Consider the following 21,499-nt stretch of genomic DNA (forward strand, 5'->3'; position numbering starts at 1 on the left):
GTGGCCTAACCAGTGCTGAGCACAGGGCACAATGACCTCCCTGCTCCTGCTGGCCACACTGTTCCTGATGCAGGCCAGGATGCCCTTGGCCTTCTTGTCCACCTGGGCACACTGCTGGCTCATGTTCAGCCTCCTCTCAACCAGTACCCCCAGGTCCCTTTCTGCCTGGCTGTTCTCCAGCCCCTCTGACCCCAGCCTGTAGCACTGCCTGGGGTTGTTGTGGCCAATGTGTAGAACCTGGCACTTGGATGTGTTCAATCTCCTGCCCTTATCCTCTGCCCATCTGTCCATCCTGGCAAGGTCCCTCTGCAGAGCTCTCCTGACCCTCTAACAGATCAACTCCTGCCCCCAGCTTGCTGTCAGCTGCAAACTTACTGCTGATGGATTTATATCCCCCCCAAATTTACTGCTTTTAAGTGTATAGATGGTTAGGTTCACTCAACATTTTTGCTGATTTTTACATGATAGAGTGATTTGAGTGGATTTTTAGGGTGAATTGCAATGGCTGATGCATTCTATATTTGGAAATGCAATGAGATGCTTGCAGAACACTAATGCTATTCTGTGGATAGGGTGAATGCTGAAATGTCACTTATATGAATAAATTAAACCAGACCTTTAAAACAATATGGTTCTTTTCTTGATACTGCCAGATTCTACTCATGGAAAATTTAATGCCTCAGGTCTTTTTTTGAGATCCATTACTGACTTCTATCATGATGTAACCCCAGCTGGCAATTAAGCACCACATAGCTGCTTGCTCACCCGCAACCCCCACAGTGGTCTGGAGGAGACAAGTGGATTAAAAAGGACCCCACAAAACAAACCCAGAAAAAGGGAAAAAAACCCCAAACAAAATCATAGCAGCCCAAATCCTACCAAAATAATTAAAAAAACCCAAAGCCAACAAAGCAAATAAGCCAAGATCAAGGGAAAAAAACCCACAACACTCCATATCATCACAAATGAAAACTGAAACAAAAACTCATGGGTTGAGACAGAGAGTGTTTAATAGGTTAGAAAAGGAAAATGAAATAAGAATAGGAATTTCAGCCCCCCTGCCAGAGCAGGAGCATAGAATCTAGTGCAGGTCACACAGGAATGCATCCAGACAGGGCTGGAAAGTCTCCAGAGAAGGAGACTCCACAACCTCTCTGGGGAGACTGTTTCAGTGCTCAGTGACCCTCACAGTGAAGAAGTTCCTCCTCATGTTGAGGTGGAACCTCCTGTGCGGGAGTTTATATCCATTGCCTATCACAGGGTGCAGCTGAGCAGAGCCTGTCCCCTCGTTCTTGACCCCCAGCCCTCAGATATTTATAAACACTTATTAAATCCCCTCTCAGTCTTCTCTTCTCCAGACTAAAAAGCCCCAGATGTCTCAGCCTCTCCTCACAGGGCACATGCTTCAGTCCCTTAATCAACCTAGCAGCTCTCCATTGGACTCTCTCCAGCAGATCTCTGTCCCTCTTGAACTGAGGAGCCAAAAACTGGATGCAATATTCCAGGTGAGATTTCACTAGGGCAGTCACACTAGGGCCAGGAGAACATCACTTGATCTGCTGGACCCACTCCTCCCTAGTGAGAACATAGTAATCACTGTTTGATGTTGGTAGAGTTTTGTGACTACTGTCTAATTTGGATAAACAATTTTCTGTTTTTTTCAGCTACACATACAAGTGTAGTGAGCTGCAGTCTTGGCCATTTAGCCTGGAGAAAAGGAGGCTCAGGGGAGACCATACTGCTCTCTACAACTCCCTGAAGGGAGGTTGTAGCCAGGATGGGTTTGGTCTCTTCTCCCAGGCAACCACAACCAGAACAAGAGGACACAGTCTCAAGTTGCACCAGGTAAAGTTTAGGCTGGAGGTGAGGAGAAAGTTCTTCCCAGCAAGAGAGATTTGCCATTGGGATGTGCTGCCCAGGGAGGTGGGGGAGTCACCATCCCTGGGGGTGTTCAAGAGGGGACTGGATAAGGCACTTGGTGCCATGGTTTAGTAGGCATGAGGTCTGTGGTGACAGGTTGGACTTGGTGATCTTTGAGGTTTTTTCCAACCTTGTTGATTCTATAAGCAAAAAATGTAATTGAGATACTCTGGAAATCTAGATGCCTAATTCATCTGTACTGTGTTTTTCCTTCTTGTTTCTTATCTGTTGTTATAATTTGTATAACATAATTATATTAATAATATATATTTATATTATGGGGAAGCCCCTGTGGTCAGCAGTGATTAGGCTACACCTTGAGTCCTGTGTCCAGTTCTGGGCCCCTCAGGTTAGGAAAGATGTTGAGCTGCTGGAAGGTGTCCAGAGAAGGGCAACAAAGCTGGGGAGGGGTCTGGAGCACAGCCCTGGGAGGAGAGGCTGAGGGAGCTGGGGTTGCTTAGCCTGCAGAAGAGGAGGCTCAGGGGAGACCTTCTTGCTCTCTGCAACTCCCTGAAGGGAGGTTGTAGCCAGCTGGGGGTTGGTCTCTTCTCCCAGGCAACCAGCCCCAGAACAAGAGGACACAGTCTCAAGCTATGCCAGGGGAAGTTTAGGCTGGATGTTAGGAAGAAGTTCTTCCCAGCAAGAGTGATTGGCCATTGGAATGTGCTGCCCAGAGAGGTGGTGGAGTCCCCATCCCTGGAGGTGTTTAGGAAGGGCCTGGATGAGGCACTTGGTGCCATGGTTGAATTGATCAGATGGTGTTGGGTGATAGGTTGGACTTGATGACCTCCAAGGTATTTTCCAAGCTGGTTAATTCAATTCAATTCAATCCTATCCTATCCTATCCTATCCTATCCTATCCTATCCTATCCTATCCTATCCTATCCTATCCTATCCTATCCTATCCTATTCCCACTGGTGTTCTTTTAAGTGAAACTTCCATTAAGCTGTTATCAAGGACATTACTAAGTCATATCTTATCTTGTTATTATTAGCTCTTGTCATAAACTGCTGCCTCTTCATGAGAGGGACCAAATGTTAAAGCTGTGGCTATCCATTTCCACTTGGCATTTGTTACAAAATAGTTTGGTTCCAGAGCTGGCTTAGATAGAAACCAACAGGAACAAAGTTATGTGGTGAGGGAGTGTTAGCAATGCTATAAAACAAGGGAAAGTAATGCCAGAGCTTGGCTCTTGATAAATTTACACCTTCCTCAAGGGCTCTGGAAGCACTGCATTCACACCTTTCCAATTTTTCATATTTGGCACAGAATGCACTGAGCAAGGCTGCAATAGGATTGGTATAAAACACTTCTGCCTCTCTAAGAAGCACAAGATGTGCTTCTACTCCAGTCTATTACTACAGCACTCCAGTTATAAATTATCTGAATTCTTCACTTTGGGGGAATTTGACTCCTTTTATGCAGAGATGAATAATTTTCCTTTCAATGAGATCTTGCCAAGACCCTGTGCTCTTTCAATTATTTCCAAGTGTTTTAAGTCTCACAGCCTGTAAGCAACTGGTGAGCCATTATTACCTTCCTGATTTTCAGCTGTTGCTTGAGCTCCAGGCATTCCTTTCTCCTTTTTGAGCTTTCACAGCATCCACTGACCCTGATATGTTTAGTTTGCTTTGTGAATTACTTATAACAAGGAACATCTTGCTCACTGCACAGGGAGTAGCCTTTGCTGTGAACTGTGGTGCTCGTCTGCTGCTTGTGGTATTAAGCTTAGCCATGGATACTCCTAGAAGTCTGTGCAGAACAAAAAACCCAGACAACCAAAACCAAACCAAACCAACACAACAACATAAACCAAAAAGAAACCACAAAAACCCACAACCCAAACCCCACCAAACCACCACCAAAACCAAACCCAACCCAACAACAAACCAACCCAACAACCCCCCTCCAAACAAAACCAAACCAGCAAAACCTGGGGAGTAGAATATACCTGAATAATGAAGTGGAATTGAATTGTTCAGAAGTTCAGCAATATGGCAGGTTATTTTGTTTTCTCCTATTCAGTCTTTGGGTTTCACACCTAGAAGTCCCTGGCCCTGGCCTGGCCTGGCCTCTATTGTCTGTGAGACATCAATAAATTACAAACAAGCTTCCTGTTGATTACAGATGCAGTGAAGAATCTTAAGTAGCATTGTCATTAGAATAGAATAGAATAGAATAGAATAGAATAGAATAGAATAGAATAGAATAGAATTAACCAGGTTGGAAAAGACCTTGGAGATCATCAAGTCCAACCTATCACCCAACACCACTCTTGCTGGGAAGAGCTTCTTCCTGACATCCAGCCTAAATCTCCCCTGGCACAGCTTGAGACTGTGTCCTCTTGTTCTGGGGCTGGTTGCCTGGGAGAAGAGACCAACCCCCACCTGGCTACAACCTCCCTGCAGGGAGTTGTAGACAGCAAGAAGGTCTCCCCTGAGCCTCCTCTTCTCCAGGCTAAGCAACCCCAGCTCTCTCAGCCTCTCCTCACAGGGCTGTGCTCCAAACCCCTCACCAATGTCACATATCACAGTGCAGTTATTGCAAAGGTGTCTGCTTCCTCATTAAAAATCTTCATGTTGCTCCTTAATTCTGCACAATTAGCTCTATTATTGATCTTACCCTGCTTCCTTAGATATCTATCCATTAGGGTTTCATCTGTTGGGTTTTGGAGAAATAGAACAGGATTTTTATTAACTGTATTTGGGATTGAAACCTAACACATGTTCATTAGTCCTAATCTTTAGTTTCCCCCTTCATTGCAGTTTGTTTTCATGCAGGGAGCCATCCCATTCGCCTGGGATTCGAAATCAGAGAAGTAATTTGAGTGGTGAGGTGCTTAAGTTATGGTCTATCACAGCTAGGCTGAAGAAAACAGCAACCACAAAAACCAGGGGCTGAATAGGGGTGTTCTAGGAATGATTTAAACATTGCCTTTAAATTTGTGCTTCAGACACCTTTTATGGGCTTTTTCAAACCATGCAAGGTATGCTTTTTCTGTCTCCAGAACAGGTGAGAGCTTCTGTCTTGCTGCCCCTGACCATAGCCATACTACAACGCCCAACAGCTTTGCATTTTTTTAAGTGTGTGTGTGAAAATGCCACTTTGGGAGCTGCTAATGTGAGTGGAGAGATGATAAAATGGTCTCATATCAAGCTGAAATCTGGTTGATAATTAAAATTCCCTCTCTGGAACAGTGACACCAGGTGGGGTTTGGTCTCTTCTCCCAGTCACCCAGCCCCAGAGCAAGAGGACACAGTCTCAAGCTGCACCAGGGGAGGTTTAGGCTGGATGTTAGGAAGAAGTCCTTCCCAGAACAAGAGATTGGCCATTGGAATGTGCTGCCCAGGGAGGTGGTGGAGTCCCCATCCCTGGAGGTGTTTAGGAAGAGCCTGGATGAGGCCCTTGGTGCTATGGTTTAGTTGATGAGATGATGTTGGGTGATAGGTTGGACTTGATGATCTCAAAGGTTGTTTCCAGTCTGGTTAATTCTATTTCTATTTCTATTTCTATTTCTATTTCTATTTCTATTTCTATTTCTATTTCTATTTCTATTTCTATTTCTATTTCTATTTCTATTTCTATTTCTATTTCTATTTCTATGCTATTCTATTCTATTCTATTCTATTCTGTTCTATTCTATTCTATTCTATTCTATTCTATTCTATCTACTGCTATAGCTCTCAACCTGAGGGCTTTTGGATGGAAGCTATTTATCTTTTCAAGGTGTTTTTATTGCGTGTTGCCTTACTTCAGCATCACTCTCCGGTTATGCATCTTTATCCTCTCCTCCCTGCAACTGATGGTCAACAAAACTTCATCTGACTTGAGTGTGGGTCTAAATCCTCACTAATATGATTTCACTGATTGTCTTTTCCACATAACTGTGGATCCTTTTCCTTGTAAAAAGATGTACAGATGGCTGTTCAACATTTTCAGTGTAATAAGATAAATGCCAATAAGGTTTTCCTGGGAAATAAAATAAACTCAGGGCTGCTTTGGTGTTTTTCACGTGGTAAGGAGGAAATAACAGTAAATAACATTCTGAGGATGGAAAGCATATCTAAATAGCATTCTGAGGATAGAAAGCATATCTAAATAACATTCTGAGGATAGAAAGCATACCTAAATAGCATTCTAAGGAGAAAAAGGGTTTCTTGAAGGGTTTCTTGAAATGTGTTTATGCAGATTGAATAACAACATGAATTGTAAGTCTGAAAATCAATTTATATCTCTACATTATGTGATTTGATTTATAATGGGGTTACTGGAAGATCTGAAGGACTTAAGGAAGAACATGGAGGGAGCATGAAGCTGAGGAGTGAGGTAAACGTGTATGAAATGGTCCAGCATGGAGAGCCAGAACCTTCTCTCCATTTGAAGTGGATGGTTTGAAGTCTTTCCCTTTTAATGAGGTCGGCTGTGTCACTGAAATGAAGCAGATGTATTTGCAATGTTTGGATACAAGCCGCAAAGACAATTTGGACTTGGTCATTTCTCCATGCCTCAAACCCCCAAAATGTCTTTTTTCTCCTCTCCTCTCCTCTCCTCTCCTCTCCTCTCCTCTCCTCTCCTCTCCTCTCCTCTCCTCTCCTCTCCTCTCCTCTCCTCTCCTCTCCTCTCCTCTCCTCTCCTCTCCTCTCCTCTCCTCTCCTCTCCTCCTCTCCTCTCCTCTCCTCTCCTCTCCTCTCCTCTCCTCTCCTCTCCTCTCCTCTCCTCTCCTCTCCTCTCCTCTCCTCTCCTCTCCTCTCCTCTCCTCTCCTCTCCTCTCCTCTCCTCTCCTCTCCTCTCCTCTCCTCTCCTCTCCTCTCCTCTCCTCTCCTCTCCTCTCCTCTCCTCTCCTCTCCTCTCCTCTCCTCTCCTCTCCTCTCCTCTCCTCTCCTCTCCTCTCCTCTCCTCTCCTCTCCTCTCCCCTCCCCTCCCCTCCCCTCCTCTCCCCTCCTCTCCTCACCTCTCCAAACCTCTCCTCTCCTCTCCGAACCTCTCCTCTCCTCTCCGAACCTCTCCTCTCCGAACCTCTCCTCTCCTCTCCTCTCCTCTCCGAACCTCTCCTCTCCGAACCTCTCCTCTCCGAACCTCTCCTCTCCGAACCTCTCCTCTCCTCTCCGAACCTCTCTTCTCCTCTCCGAACCTCTCCTCTCCTCTCCTCTCCTGCTATGTTATGTTATGTTACCACAGAATCACCGAATCACCAAGGTTGGAAGAGACCTCAAAGAACATCAAGTCCAACCTGGCACCACAGACCTCATGACTAAACCATGGCACCAAGTGCCACATCCAATCCCCTCTTGAACACCTCCAGTGATGGTGACTCCACCACCTTCCTGGGCAGCACATTCCAATGGCCAGTTTCTCTTTCTGTGAAGAATTTCTTCCTAACATCCAGCCTAAACCTCCCCTGGTGCAGCTTGTGACTGTGTCCTCTTGTTCTGGTGCTGGCTGCTTGAGAGAAGAGACCAACTCCCTCCTGGCTACAACCACCCTTCAGATAGTTGTTGACAGCAAGGTCTCCCCTGAGGAGAGGAGGCTCTTCTCCAGGCTAAACACCCCCAGCTCCCTCAGCCTCTCCTCACAGGGCTGTGCTCAAGGCCTCTCCCCAGCCTCGTTGCCCGTCTCTGGACACGTTCAAGTGTCTCGATGTCCTTCTTAAACTGAGGGGCCCAGAACTGGACACAGTACTCGAGGTTATGTTATGTTATGTTATGTTATGTTATGTTATGTTATGTTATGTTATGTTATGGCATGGCATGGCATGGCATGGCATGGCATGGCATGGCATGGCATGGCATGGCATGGCATGTCACGTTACGTTACGTCACGTCGTGTTGCGTTGTGTTATGTCATGTTGTGTTAGGTTGTGTTATGCTATTTCATGTTATTTCATTTTGTGTTATTTTATTATCTTTTGTTTTATCTTATCTTATTTTATTATTTGTTATGTTATTGTCTTTTATTTTTTAAGGGTTACATTTTCCTTTGACAAGTAATTGGTGCTTGCAAATCTGCTCAGGGAGCTAATCCAGTTGGCATTCCTACCCCTCAAGCTTTTAAGAAAATCGATAGTGCTGCATGACAAGTACACGTGCTCCTCCTGTGGTAGACACGCTCAAAAGGCTCTGGAAGATGATATTTGGATCCAAAATCGCTTTCCAATTTTCATTTAGTTAGTAATAAATGACTAAGCAAAATGTTCATCTCGGTGAATTTTTACGCTAAGCCAACCGAGCTGTCTGATGTGGAGGACATTGGAGAGGTTTGGTGATGTGCCAAAGTGAGTTACATCATGTCTGGGACAACAAATGCTTTACTTACCATCAGTGTATTGTTTCTCCTCATGTTGAGGTGAAACCTTCTATCTTCTAGTTTGTCTCCCTTGTTCCTCGTCTTATCACCATCATTTTCCTCCAGTCCTGGCTCACTGGAGAGCTCCCAGATGACTGAAACTGGCCAGTGTGGTCCCCATCCACAAGAAGGGTCGGATGGAGGAACCTGGAAACTCCAGGCCTGGCAGCCTGACCTCAGTGCCAGGGAAAGTGATGGAGCAGATTATCCTGGGGGCAATAACTGCACCTGAAGGATGGCCAAGGGCTCAGGCCCAGCCAGCATGGATTTAGGAAGGGCAGGTCCTGCCTCTCCAACCTGATCTCCTTCTATGATCAGGTGACTGCCTGGTGGATGTGGGGAGGCTGTGGATGTGGTCTACCTGGACTTCAGCAAGGCCTTTGACACTGTCCCCCACAGCAAACTGGTGGCTAAGCTGTTGGCTCGTGGCTTGGACAGCAGCACTCTGAGCTGGGTTAGGAACTGGCTGGAGGCTGAGCCCAGAGAGTGGTGGTGAATGGTGCCACAGCCAGCTGGCAGCCAGGCACCAGTGGCATCCTCCAGCACCAGTGCCAAGTGTTTAGGAAGAGCCTGGATGAGGCATTTGGAGCCATGGTTTAGTTGATTAGATGGTGTTGGGTGATAGGTTGGACTTGATGATCTTGGAGGTCTTTTCCAACCTGGTTAATTCTATTCTAGTCTATTCTACTCCTATTCTATTCTATTCTATTCTATTCTATTCTATTCTATTCTATTCTATTCTATTCTATTCTATTCTATTCTATTCTATTCTATTCCTGATGATGTTCACTTTGCACAGACTTACCATGCTTTCAGGAAAGGAGAAAATAAACCCCAAAGACAATACTGGGCAGAAATTTCGTGTGATCAACAGAAATGTGGCATGGGTTGTTGCAAGCTGTGGCTCTGATGCAAGTGCTAGAAGAGATGGTATCATCTTCTCTCTTACTTAAGCAACCACAGGAACTGTTTTACAGAAGAGAAGCCTAAATTAAGAGAAGAGGAAATAAAAAGTAATCACTTTGAACCACCCACCAAAGCTCTTCAAAGCATGGACAATTAAAATTGATATTTATTTTCTTGCCTTTTACTTGCTCTCTAGGAAATTATCTGGTCACTTAGTGGCCTGTGTTTGATGATTAAAGTGGTGATATAACCTGATAGTAACTTAGCTTTAACTGGAGAGATACTTTGTTTTTTCTGGTTTTGCTATGCCAAATGCAGCTGTCTCTTTTAGGGGGAAGAATTGAGGAGCTGATGTGTTGATTTCTGCTTACACATCCGGGATACTGCTGTGTTAGAAGACCAAGCAAAGTGAGAAGCAATGCATGTGAATGTTTTAGAGCACTGTGGAAATTCCACCAGAATTATTGGTGTCTTTCTCATGCAGGTCTGCACTTCTTTTCCACATAAAACCCATGACTGAAGCTGGGATTTCACCAATACTATGAATGTACTGTGTGCCTCTCTGATACTGGATGCAGGAATAGTGTGGTGGCTCATTGTGAGCGACTAAAAGCTTGTCTCTCCTGGTGTGACTCAACAAAGATAAAATCACTTGCTGCTTGCCCAGACAATAGCTGATATGTGTTGGGCAGAGCCACTGGAACAGCTCTTGGAAGGTGCAAAGATAACATCAATCACTGGACCACAGCTGGCCTCACAACAATGGACTGAGGCCACCTTCGGGAATATGCATAAAACGAGATAATCTCCACTCATCAAGTACCCTGGATAGGGAGGATGGTGAGACAATGGATTCACCACCTGTTTCCTGATGTGTAATGAGTGTGTGGGCAGGTAGATGGAGAAGGAGGAGATGGAGGCCTCCCCACTCCATCCAGACCCCTGCCCTAACACACAGGAATACACAGAAAGATTTCCTGGGGAACGATACCTGGATACTTACCTAAGGAGGATTTCCTGGCCCCTGAATTCCTGAGAGACAATACTTGGACACATACCTAAGGACTAAAAAACTGTATAAAAGACTTGAGCAACTACTAGCTCAGAAGAAGAAAAACGGAGAACTGAAAACACAGATGAAGAAAAACACAGGAGAAGGACAATGCCGCTGAGAAAGAAAACAGGAGAGAAGGAAAAGCCTAGGACAATGCTGCTCCAAAGAAAAGAGGCCATGGAGCCTGGAAGAAGCAGACTGAACCTTCTCTCCGTGTCCTAAGATCCGCCTGCTGCAACTCATGGAGCTGAAGAGGCTGCCCAGAGGACCACATCTCTTCTCCAGCCAAAGCCTCAGCACCCTTTCGCTACAGACACAACATCTCCTGCAGCACCTTTCCTTCACAGACTCAAACTGTCTTGCGGGAGTGAGGGGTGTGGTAATATAATTCCTCTTCTCTCTCTCTCTCTCCTCTCTCTCTATTTTCTCTCTCTCTCCTTCTGATACATTCACTTCATTTATGTAATCAATAGCCTAGCTGTTGATATTTTGGCTTCGTTTGTGCCTCTCATTTCACAACATGGGAATATTCAAAGAACCTGAGTCTCTTTTCCTCTCCAGACCGAGACACTCATTCACCTTAACAGTTGAAGTTTTGAAAGCTCTTGTGGTGGAGGGGTAAAATACTGCAATTTTGCAACAGTACATGGGGCAGCTTCACCCCATGTACAACCCTCTGATGTGTGATGGTATATTTCTGGGCATAATAGATATCATAACATGACCTGCTGCTCCTCCTAGGTAAGTCTAGCAGCATGGACAGTATAGTCTAGTACTGCTTATTCTCCTAGTATGGACAGTATGATCTGACAGTGGTTTGTTGCCTCAGTCCAGAGAGGGAAAGAATCACAGAATCACAGAGTCACAGAATCAACAAGGTTGGAAGAGACCTCAAAGATCATCAAGAGCCTCAGTTCTGCTGAATATTCCCATGTCATGAAGTTAGAGGCACAAATGAGGCCAAAATATCAACAGCCAGGCTATTTATTACACAAATAAAGTGGATGGATCAGAAAGAGAGAGAGAATAGAAAGTGAGTGAGAGAAGAGGGAGAGATAAGAGGAAAGGAATTATATTACTACACCCCTCACCCCCCAAGACAGTTTGGGTCTGTGAAGGAAGGCTGCTGCAGCTTTGGATGGGTGCTGCAGCTTTGGCGTGGAGGAGATGTTGGGTCTGTAGAGGAAGGGTGCTGCAGCTTTGGCGTGGAGGAGATGTTGGGTATGTAGAGGAAGGGTGCTGCAGCTTTGGCGTGGAGGAGATGTTGGGTCTGTAGAGGAAGGGTGCTGCCGCTTTGGCGTGGAGGAGATGTCATCCTTGTTGGCTGTGCTGTCCTCTGAGCAGCCTCTTCAGCTCCATGAGTTGCAAGAGGTGGAACTTAGGACACGGACAGAGGGTTCCTGTTGGTCTGCTTCTTCCAGGCTCCATAGTGATGTCTCTGTCATTTTTCTCTCTTGGTATCCTCTTTGCTTTTCTTCAGAGCAGCATTGCCCTTCTCTCATGTTTTCCTTCTCAGAGGCATTGTCCAGGTCTTTTTATTCTCCTGCTCAGATCTTTTATATAGCTTTTAGGTATGTGTCTGGGTGGTGACTGTGCATATTCCAGAGAGTATCCATAGCAGTGGCCTCTGCCCATTATTTCAGGGCAGATGCAGTCTGGTGAGCAATCCTTATCTATGCACCTTCCAGAGAGTCCTTCCAGTGGCATCTGCCCAATACCCATCAGCTATTGTCTGGGCAAGCAGCAAAGGTGATTTTATCTTTGTTGAGTCACATCAAGAGAGACAAGATTTAGTCTCTCACATTTGTGCTCTGATCATTCACCAGCTTCTACAAGGGTTAGCTGGAGACCTCTGTGTGAAGAATCACTGAGAACAGTGCAGAGCCAGCAGCTGTTTCTCTTTTATGCTCTCTTGTCACTACCAGGACTCTGTCTTCGTCAGCTTCATCCTGAGACTGTAGAGCAGGCTCTTGATGAAGATAAATGGCTCTCACTTTCCAGTGCAGCCATTCTGCTGTACAGAATTGTGTTCTCTTCTCAGAGAAGCTGATTCTGAGATCTGTGTACTCTGTCAGCGTTCATGCATCCTGACACAGCACCCAGAGCTGCCTAGCTCTACGCTCTTTGTCCCAGAATTTATTACTGATACCAAACCTCCTGAAAACATTGGTTTGCCTCAATTAGTCTGAACTTTTCTTAGTGCATCTTAAAGAGCACACGGCTGGTCATCTTCTAAATGATCATTTGTGCTGCCCTGAGAGAAGCAACATAGGAAATTCCTGAGGGAAAAAGACCTGCCTTCCCCTAGTGAAGGGGGGGGAACCCTCTAGCCAGGTCCCATCTTATGAAACTAACTTAGGGATTCTGTTGAGACTCTACCTGGGTACTGCCTTGCCTTGCCAGGTGGTTAATTTATGTGTGACTTCTAAGTTAATGTAATGATTCTTAGCTTGCGTCTGCATCTGTTGGGCGAGAGGCTTATGTGACACAGCTCAGGCTCATCTCCTCTTTAGCACAGGACATACAGTATATTGTGTGTGTAACATCCAGTATGTGGGAGGGGGGTTACTACTGAATTGGAAGGCTTTGATACATTACAAAATACATCTTGCTTCCTAGAAAAGTGAGATGACAGTTTTCAAGTCTTAACACCATGCCTTTAACCCAAACCTACAACTTGGGGATTTACTGATCCTGTCAAGAAAGCTATGATTAATATATTCAAGCTGTAAAACAAGCTGTCCTCCTTGCCCAGAACTCCCCTTTGTTGCAGGAACTACTTTGCAGGAAGCTGTTGTGCTCTGGAAAATAACTCACTGAGGAGAGGCAAAACCTCAGCACTATTTGTGGAGAATTTACATTCAGAGAACAAGAGCAGAAACGGAGATCATTGATCCACATCATAATGACAGAGCACAGGCAAAGTATGCTGCCTTGGAAAGAAAGGGCTAAAACTCCCAACTGTAGTCCATGCAGAGCTTACCAGAGTGTCTGTATGACTGTTGGAAGGACTGTTATGTTTCTCCCCATGTGCAGTGAATCTACCTTCCTAAATCTTGTTTGCCTCCAAAAGTGAGATCATTCCTCATTCTCCTGAGACCTGGGGGGATGTGGTTTTCTGACAGAATGTTTTGGTACCATCAGCGTTTAACTGGAAAATCAAGTTCCAAACTAAATGGTCTCACCAAAAACTAACACCATGATATCCCAGGGGAGCTGTATATGCTCTGTATTCTCATTTTTTAAAGACTGGATTGTGGCGTATTCACACCTGTAATGCTCAGTTAGGGAGAGAAATGGGGCTCTGGTAACCTCAAAGCTACAAGGTGTTAAACAAGATGGGTTCTATGAGAAGCCTGAGTAAGGAAAAGAATGAAAGAGACTGACATCAACTATAGTTCTTAGGACACTATGGTCAGTCATCTGTATGGAAGGAAATACTCTCAACTCAGGCTAGAAATGCTTTTCATAGAATCATAGAATCAACAAGGGAGGAAAAGACCTCAGAGATCGTCAAGTCCAACCTGTCACCCAAAACCATCTAATCAATTAAACCATGGCTTCAAGCGCCACATCCAATCCTCTCTTGAGCACCTCCAGGGACAGTGACTCCACCACCTCCCTGGGCAGCACATTCAAATGGCTCGTTCTGGGAAGAACTTCTTCCTAACATCCAGCCTAAACCTCAGCTGGCACAGCTTGAGACTGTGTCCTCTTGTTCAACTGGTGCTGGTTGCCTAGGAAAAGAGACTGACTCCCACCTGGCTACAACCTCCCTTCAGGGAGTTGTAGACAGCAAGAAGGTCTCCCCTGAGCCTTCTCTTCTCCAGGCTAAGCAACCCCAGCTCCCTCAGCCTCTCCTCACAGGGCTGTGCTCAAGGCCTCTCCCCAGCCTCATTGCCCTTCTCTGGACACATTCAAGTGTCTCAATGTCCTTCTTAAACTGAGGGGCCCAGAACTGGACACAGGACTCAAGGTGTGGCCTAACTAGTCCTGAGTCCAGGGGCACAAGGACTTCCCTGCTCCTGCTGGCCACACTCTTTCTGATGCAGGCCAGGATGCCCTTGGTCTGCTTGGCCACCTGGGCACACTGCTCTCTGATATTCAACCAGCTGTCAATCAGTACCCCTAGGTCCCTTTGTGCCTGGCTGCTCTCTTTTTTCCCCCTTTAATTATTCTTCTTGTTGGTGGCCTATGATTATTCTTTTTCTAGACTTGCTCCTCCTGAAATCCCAGAATTTTTGCCGTTAGAGAGTTCTGGAAATAGCACAGTTGGAAAGATTTGATCATGCAGGCTAAGTGCTGAAACAGAGCGATTTTGATTTCTAACAGCTTTATTAACACCAACTACTGCACTTTTAAAGAAAATATTAAACTTTTCTCTTTGAAGTTGAAATATGACCTCCACAATTTAGCCTATCTGCATAAGGAAAAATATTATCTGTGACTTTCTCTTCTACTTTTAGCAATGACAGTTTTAGTAACTGCCCTTGTCTGTGTTGCCATGGACAGATAATGTACTGTCACTTGTGTGATCTTATTTTGGGTTCCTTGGTGTAGCAGTGTATTGCTAGGTCTGTGTGTAATCTCATGCTATAACTGCCATTATAGAAAGGCACAAATCAAATAAGGCTTTCTGGATTTTTTCCCACCCCCACCTATACTACAATGCTGGGGAGGGGTCTGGAGGACAGCCCTGTGAGGAGAGGCTGAGGGAGCTGGGGTTGCTTAGCCTGGAGAAGAGGAGGCTCAGGGGAGACCTTCTTGCTCTCTCCAACTGCCTGAAGGGAGGTTGTAGCCAGGTGGGGGTTGGTCTCTTCTGCCAGGCACCCAGCACCAGAACAAGAGGACACAGTCTCAAGCTGTGCCAGGGGAGGTTTAGGCTGGATGTTAGGAAGAAATTCTTCCCAGAAAGAGTAATTTTTCAGACAAATTCTTCCCAGCAAGAGAGATTGGCCATTGGGATGTGCTGCCCAGGGAGGTGGTTGAGTCACCATCCCTGGAGGGGTTTGAGAGGGGATTGGATATGGTGCTTGTCCAACACCATCTAATCAACTAAACCATGGCACCAAGTGCCTCATCCAGTGTCCTCTTAAACTCCTCCAGTGATGGTGACTCCACCACCTCCCTGGGCAGCACATCCCAATGGCCAATCTCTCTTGCTGTGTGTGGTTTGGTTTGGTTTGGTTTGGTTTGGTTTGGTTTGGTTTGGTTTGGTTTGGTGTGGTTTGGTTTGGTGAGGTTTGGTTTGATTTGGTTTGGATTGCTTTGGTTTGGTTTGGTTTGGTTTGGTTTTTGTTCCCCACAGCATCTGGACAGCAGTGCAGCTGTTTTGTTCCTGGTGTTTTTTCAGTTTCCATGGGTTGAGTGCTGCTGGTTTCCCCTGCTGCTGCATACTCCAGTGTTCCTTTCCTGTTTTCTTTCCTGTAATCTCATACCCCTGCAATAGAGTAGTAAATTGTCCTTATTTCAACTAACATCTCTGCCTCCAGGGGCCTTCCCAGCTCCCAAGCCTGTGGGGGGAGAGGGAGGAGGGAATTTGTGAGAGCAGGCTGTGTTAACCCAGGACATGGTTAAACAATGACTTGCTATTTTCCTGTTAACTCATATTGAATTAAAATAAATAATCCTGAAAATATAAGAATTTATTCATAATTTTAATTAGACAGGAACCAGTTTATAGAAGGCAGTTTTCTCTCCTTTCCTCACCTACATTTATTTTATGCCCATACTATGTAAAAGCTGTTTCTCTTTTAGCTGTCCTATTTTGATCCCAACAGGGTGATAGTCAGGAATTTCTGCTTTGTGTGTATTTTCTTTCTTCATCATTAGCTATTACAGCCAAGCTTCTTTTTCTCTCTTTTATTAAAAACTTTATTTATTATTAGCAGTGGGGGAGAAGGGAGAGGAAAAGACAAAGGAAGCTATCTAACCCCTTCCTTCGGGAGATGACAATATGCCCAACCTTCTGAGCAGAATAATTGGGGGATACAAAGAGGCTAAAAATGAACTTGACTCAATGATATCATAGTACAGAGAGTGTTGCTAGGATTAAGTACTTTTATAACAACACTTCTCTATATAAAGAGACAAAATTTATGTAAATTTCACAAAGGTAGGTAGGTCTTTAGCAAATGCAAGAAATAGTAACAGTTCAGAGAACATGGGCCAGCAGTGTGCCCAGGGGGCCAAGAAGGCCAAGGGCATCCTGGCCTGCATCAGGAAGAGTGTGGCCAGCAGGAGCAGGGAAGTCATTGTGCCCTGTACTCAGCACTGGTTAGGCCACACCTGGAGTTCTTTGTCCAGTTCTGGGCCCCTCAGGTTAGGAAAGATGTTGAGCTGCTGGAAGGTGTCCAGAGAAGGGCAACAAAGCTGGGGAGGGGTCTGGAGCACAGCCCTGTGAGGAGAGGCTGAGGGAGCTGGGGTTGCTTAGCCTGCAGAAGAGGAGGCTCAGGGGAGACCTTCTTGCTCTCTGCAACTCCCTGAAGGGAGGCTGTAGCCAGGAGGGGGTTGGTCTCTTTTCCCAGGCAACCAGCACCAGTTGAACAAGAGGACACAGTCTCAAGCTGTGCCAGGGGAGGTTTAGGCTTGAGGTTAGGAGAAAGTTCTTCCCAGAGGGAGCTGTTGGCCATTGGAACGTGCTGCCCAGGGAGCTGGTGGATTCACTGTCCATGGAGATGTTCAAGAGGGGATTGGACATGGCACTTGGTGCCATGGTTTAGTTAGTCATGAGGTCTGTGGTGACAGGTTGGACTTGATGATCTCTGATTCTATAATTCTATGATTCTATGATATTGTAAGTGCTGCAAAAGAAGCCAGCCTCTTGCTGTTCACCAGTCTCTTCTGCACATATCATACAGGTATCAAAACAAAGACTACTTTTACATTAACTGAGAAAGCACTGCAAAACACAGCAATAAAAGAATGATTGATATTTAGCCTTTTATGCTATTAAAAAACACACTAAATAAACCTGGAGATGTTACAATGATAATTCAGCCTTTCAAAACATCCCAACATCATTGAAATATCATTATTTATAAGTTCAGCTTTATTAATCCTTAAGATCTTTTCAAATGCACTGTTTAAAAACAAGTCTATACCATGAAGTTTGCAATACCTCCAATGATTACAAAGATTCGCTTCAGGAGTAATCTTTATATAATGGCCTTGTGACCTGTTTGTTATACAGAATGGAATGGAATGGAGTGGAATGGAATGGAATGGAATGGAATGGAATGGAATGGAATGGAATGGAATGGAATGGAATGGAATGGAATGGAATAGGATAGGATAGGATAGGATAGGATAGGATAGGATAGGATAGAATAGAATAGAATAGAATAGAATAGAATAGAATTAACCAGGTTGGAAAAGACCTTCGAGATCATCAAGTCCAATCTATCACCCAACACCACCTAATCATCTAAACCATGGCACCAAGCGTCTCATCCAGTCTCCTCTTAAACACCTCCAGGGATGGTGATTCCACCTCTTGCTGGGAAGAACTTCTTCCTAACATCCAGCCTAAACCTCCCCTGGCAAAGCTTGAGACTGTGTCCTCTTGTTCACCTGGTGCTGGTTGCCTAGGAAAAGAGCCCAACTCCCACCTGGCTACAACCTCCCTTCAGGGAGTTGTAGACAGCAAGAAGGTCTCCCCCAAGCCTCTTCTTCTCCAGGCTAAGCAACCCCAGCTCCCTCAGCCTCTCCTCCCAGGGCTGTGCTCCAAACCTCTCCCCAGCCTCGTTGCCCTTTTCTGGACACATTCAAGTGTCTCAATGTCCTTCTTAAACTGAGGGGCCCAGAACTGGACACAGGACTCAAGGTGTGGCCTAACCAGTTCTGAGCACAGGGCACAAGGACTTCCCTGCTCCTGCTGGCCATAATCTTTCTGATGCAGGCCAGGATGCCCTTGGCCTTCTTGGCCCCCTGGACACAGTGCAGGCTCCTGTTCAGCCTACTCTCAACCAGTCCCCCCAGGTCCCTCTCTGCCTGGCTGCTCTCAGCCACTCTGACCCCAGCCTGTAGCTCTGCATGGGGTTGTTGCAAGGGGTACTCACGCAATGCTTTTGTTTTGTGCTTCATAAACAATCTTGCAGCATGTAGGTCTTCAGGAAGGTTTTGCAATCTCCTGCCTTCTTCCCTAATCTTAGAAGCTTTTGCTGTTTGCAGAAGAGCAGCTGTCACACAGCTACTTTTCTCCAATCAAGTGGTTGGTACACTGTGTATTGTGGCTGTGACTTTTCTACCAGCTCCAGAGAAACATACATTTCCCAAGCTAGTTCTGGCAAACTCCTAAAGGGGGCATGAAAAAATTTGCTATGAGATTGGGATTTCTCAAGGTCAAGCAGTGTCATAATTGTAGAGATAAGCAAGTAGTAACGGCTTGGGCTTGAAAACACCGCCACATTTTCTCTATTGTTTCAGAAAGTCTTATTTGTAACAGATATAGAATCTAAAACAGTCTCAGCTAAAGGCTCAGTGGAGACCTGTGTTTCTGCAGGCAGATGCTAGCTGCCCTAACATAGAAAATCATTTGAGAATCAACTTCCTAGTATTTTACCAGCTAATGCATGTTGGATGCTCCCAGGCAGTTTGTTTGCTTTCCAGAAGCCTGGCTTGCTGTGCCTCCTTTGCTTTCTGTTGGAGGGTTTATTTTTAATGTGTGGCCAAGGTGCTCACAATGGAACTTGCTCCAGACCTTGGACCTGTGTGTGCTGGTGAGGATGCTTCTTTTACTCCAGCAGTTTTGAGTGTTGCTTATGTCTCTGTATACAGCACTTCTCATGACAGCATTCTGATCGTTCCTTGCAGCTGCGTAATATTTCAGCTAATTGTGTGGCTTTATGGTTTGTTTTCCTTTGTACTTTCTGAATTGCCTTCCAAACTGAAGCTTTTTTGGAGAGAGTGGCTAGTGCTTTAGGTGTCCCTGGTGTATTGCCAGTAATGCTTTTGGAAGGCTTCTGTCATGCTGAAAGAAGAATGAATGGGTTTGCAGTGAACCAGTTAGCCTGTAAAAGGGCAAGCCTCAGATATGCCTCTTCCTGAGGGAGTTACTAAGCTACTTGTTGCCTTTGGGGAAAAAAAGACTCAGAAATAATAGCATGAGCAAACACTTAGAATTGATAGCCAGTATGTCTTTGTGCACCTTGATACAGGGGTTGTACAGCAGGCATCTCTCAGTCTCTGTTATGTTATATATTCAGCAGAACAAGAGGACACAGTCTCAAGCTGCACCAGGGGAGGTTTAGGCTGGAGGTTAGGAAGAAGTTCTACACAGAGGGAGTGATTGCCCATTGGAATGGGCTGCCTGGGGAGGTGGTGGGGTCACCATCATTGGAGGTGCTCAGGAGGAGAGTTGATGGGGTGCTTGGTTGCATGGTTTACTTGATTAGGTGGTGTTGGATGATAGGTTGGACACAATGATCTTGAAGGTCTCTTCCAGCCTGATCTATTCTATTCTATTCTATTCTATTCTATTCTATTCTATTCTATTCTATTCTATTCTATTCTATTCTATTCTCTTTGCTACTTCATACAAATAAAAATTCCTTGGGCCAACTCCCTGGCAGATTTGTCTGTATATGCTGGCAAAAGTGTCCAAGGCTCCAGTTTAACATGGCATCCACACACACACACAATCTGGTTTTCAGCTTCTCCTCTAGAATAAGAGACCTGCAGGAGAAACAACTGGACCCATCCTGTTTCCTTCCTTTTACCAAGCAACTGAATTTCACAGAAGCTGCAAGGAGATGCTTCCCAGCTGTAGAACAGATGCTCTGTGGGTTTATACTCTGGATTTTTTCTTCCTTAGAAATTTGATCTGACTGCTTCTCCTAAAGTGTTTGCTCGTTGCTTCTGCTTTAGGGGAAAAGAGAACTTCATTCTTCCTTGAACTGAGACAAAACCTCCTTCAGCGCTGGTCACAAACAGCGATTTGAGATATTGTGAATGCAGAAAACTTGGAGGAAGTGTCAGTGCAGATGCTAAACTGGATTAAGTAATGTCTGAAGTTATACAAAATTCTGCTCTTCAGATGAGTGAACAATCATTGCAACAAACACATCTCTTGATGTAGTTCAGTGAAATGAAGTAACAAAGAACTGTGTTTCCAGAGTATTTTTCCTTTTGTTCCAATATCTTCTAGCCAGGAGAGGGTTGGTCTGTTCTCCCAGGCAACCAGAACCAGAACAAGAGGACACAGTCTCAAGTTGCACCAGGGGAGATTTAGGCTGGAGGCGAGGAGAAAGTTCTTCACTGAGAGAGTTGTTAGCCATTGGAATGTGCTGCCCAGGGAGGTGGTGGAGTCACCATCACTGGAGGTGTTCAAAAAAGCATTGGATGTGGCACTTGGAGCCATGGTTTAGTTAGTCATGAGGTATTGGGTGACAGGTTGGACTTGATGATCTCTGAGGTCTTTTCCAACTTTGTTGATTCTATGATTCTATGATTCTATGATTGTAGGAAAGCAGAAAGTATCTATGGAAGGTTTCAGGTTCCCTATTTCCAGGTTCCCATACAGAGGTTCACATAATTACTTTGAATGGGCCTGTAAGTATCGTTGATTGTTTCAGGTTCTCTCAAAGCCAAGTTAAACACAAACAAAAACACAAACAAAAGCTTTTTCCCGAGCCACGTACAATTTTCATTTGGTGATCTTCTGACTCATGCTTCACCCCCCACTCACCACTGAGAAGTGAAGCCCTTAGTTGCCCTGGGGGGCATACCCCTCCCCTCACCAAATGGTCTCACAAAGAGAGGAGCAGTGGCCTCAGCCCTCTTTTTAGGCTCAGGCCAGCATTTCACAATGATTTCTAATTGCCTCGTGGGTACCCCATCAACCTAGGGAACCTGAAACCTTCCATAGATACTTTCTGCTTTCCTACATATGATCATAAAGGGATGGGAGGTAAAAAAGGAGACAACTCTTTCCTAGCAGACTATAACTCTCTGCAGCACAGATGAACCCTGGCTTGTATTCTCTTTCTGAAATATAGTCGTCATTGGGGCTTTTATTTGAAGACTGGAAAACTGTTGGAAAAGAGAATCAATGCTGTGTTTGATTGTCCCTACCATAAATCTTTATGCTAGTAGTCATCTGATGTTGTCTGCAATGCTGTGGGGTGAAAAGTAGAACATGTTGCTGTTCATTTGTCTCTCTCTGTCCCTTTCTAGTCTCTACCTCTCTCCGTCTCTCTCTGTCCCTTTCTGTCTCTACCTCTCTCTGTCTCTCTCTAGCCTTTCTCACAGACCTAAGGGTTTGTTGAATGAATTTA

The sequence above is a fragment of the Dryobates pubescens genome, chromosome 12, assembly GCF_014839835.1.
Source record: "Dryobates pubescens isolate bDryPub1 chromosome 12, bDryPub1.pri, whole genome shotgun sequence".
Lineage (NCBI taxonomy): Eukaryota > Metazoa > Chordata > Aves > Piciformes > Picidae > Dryobates > Dryobates pubescens.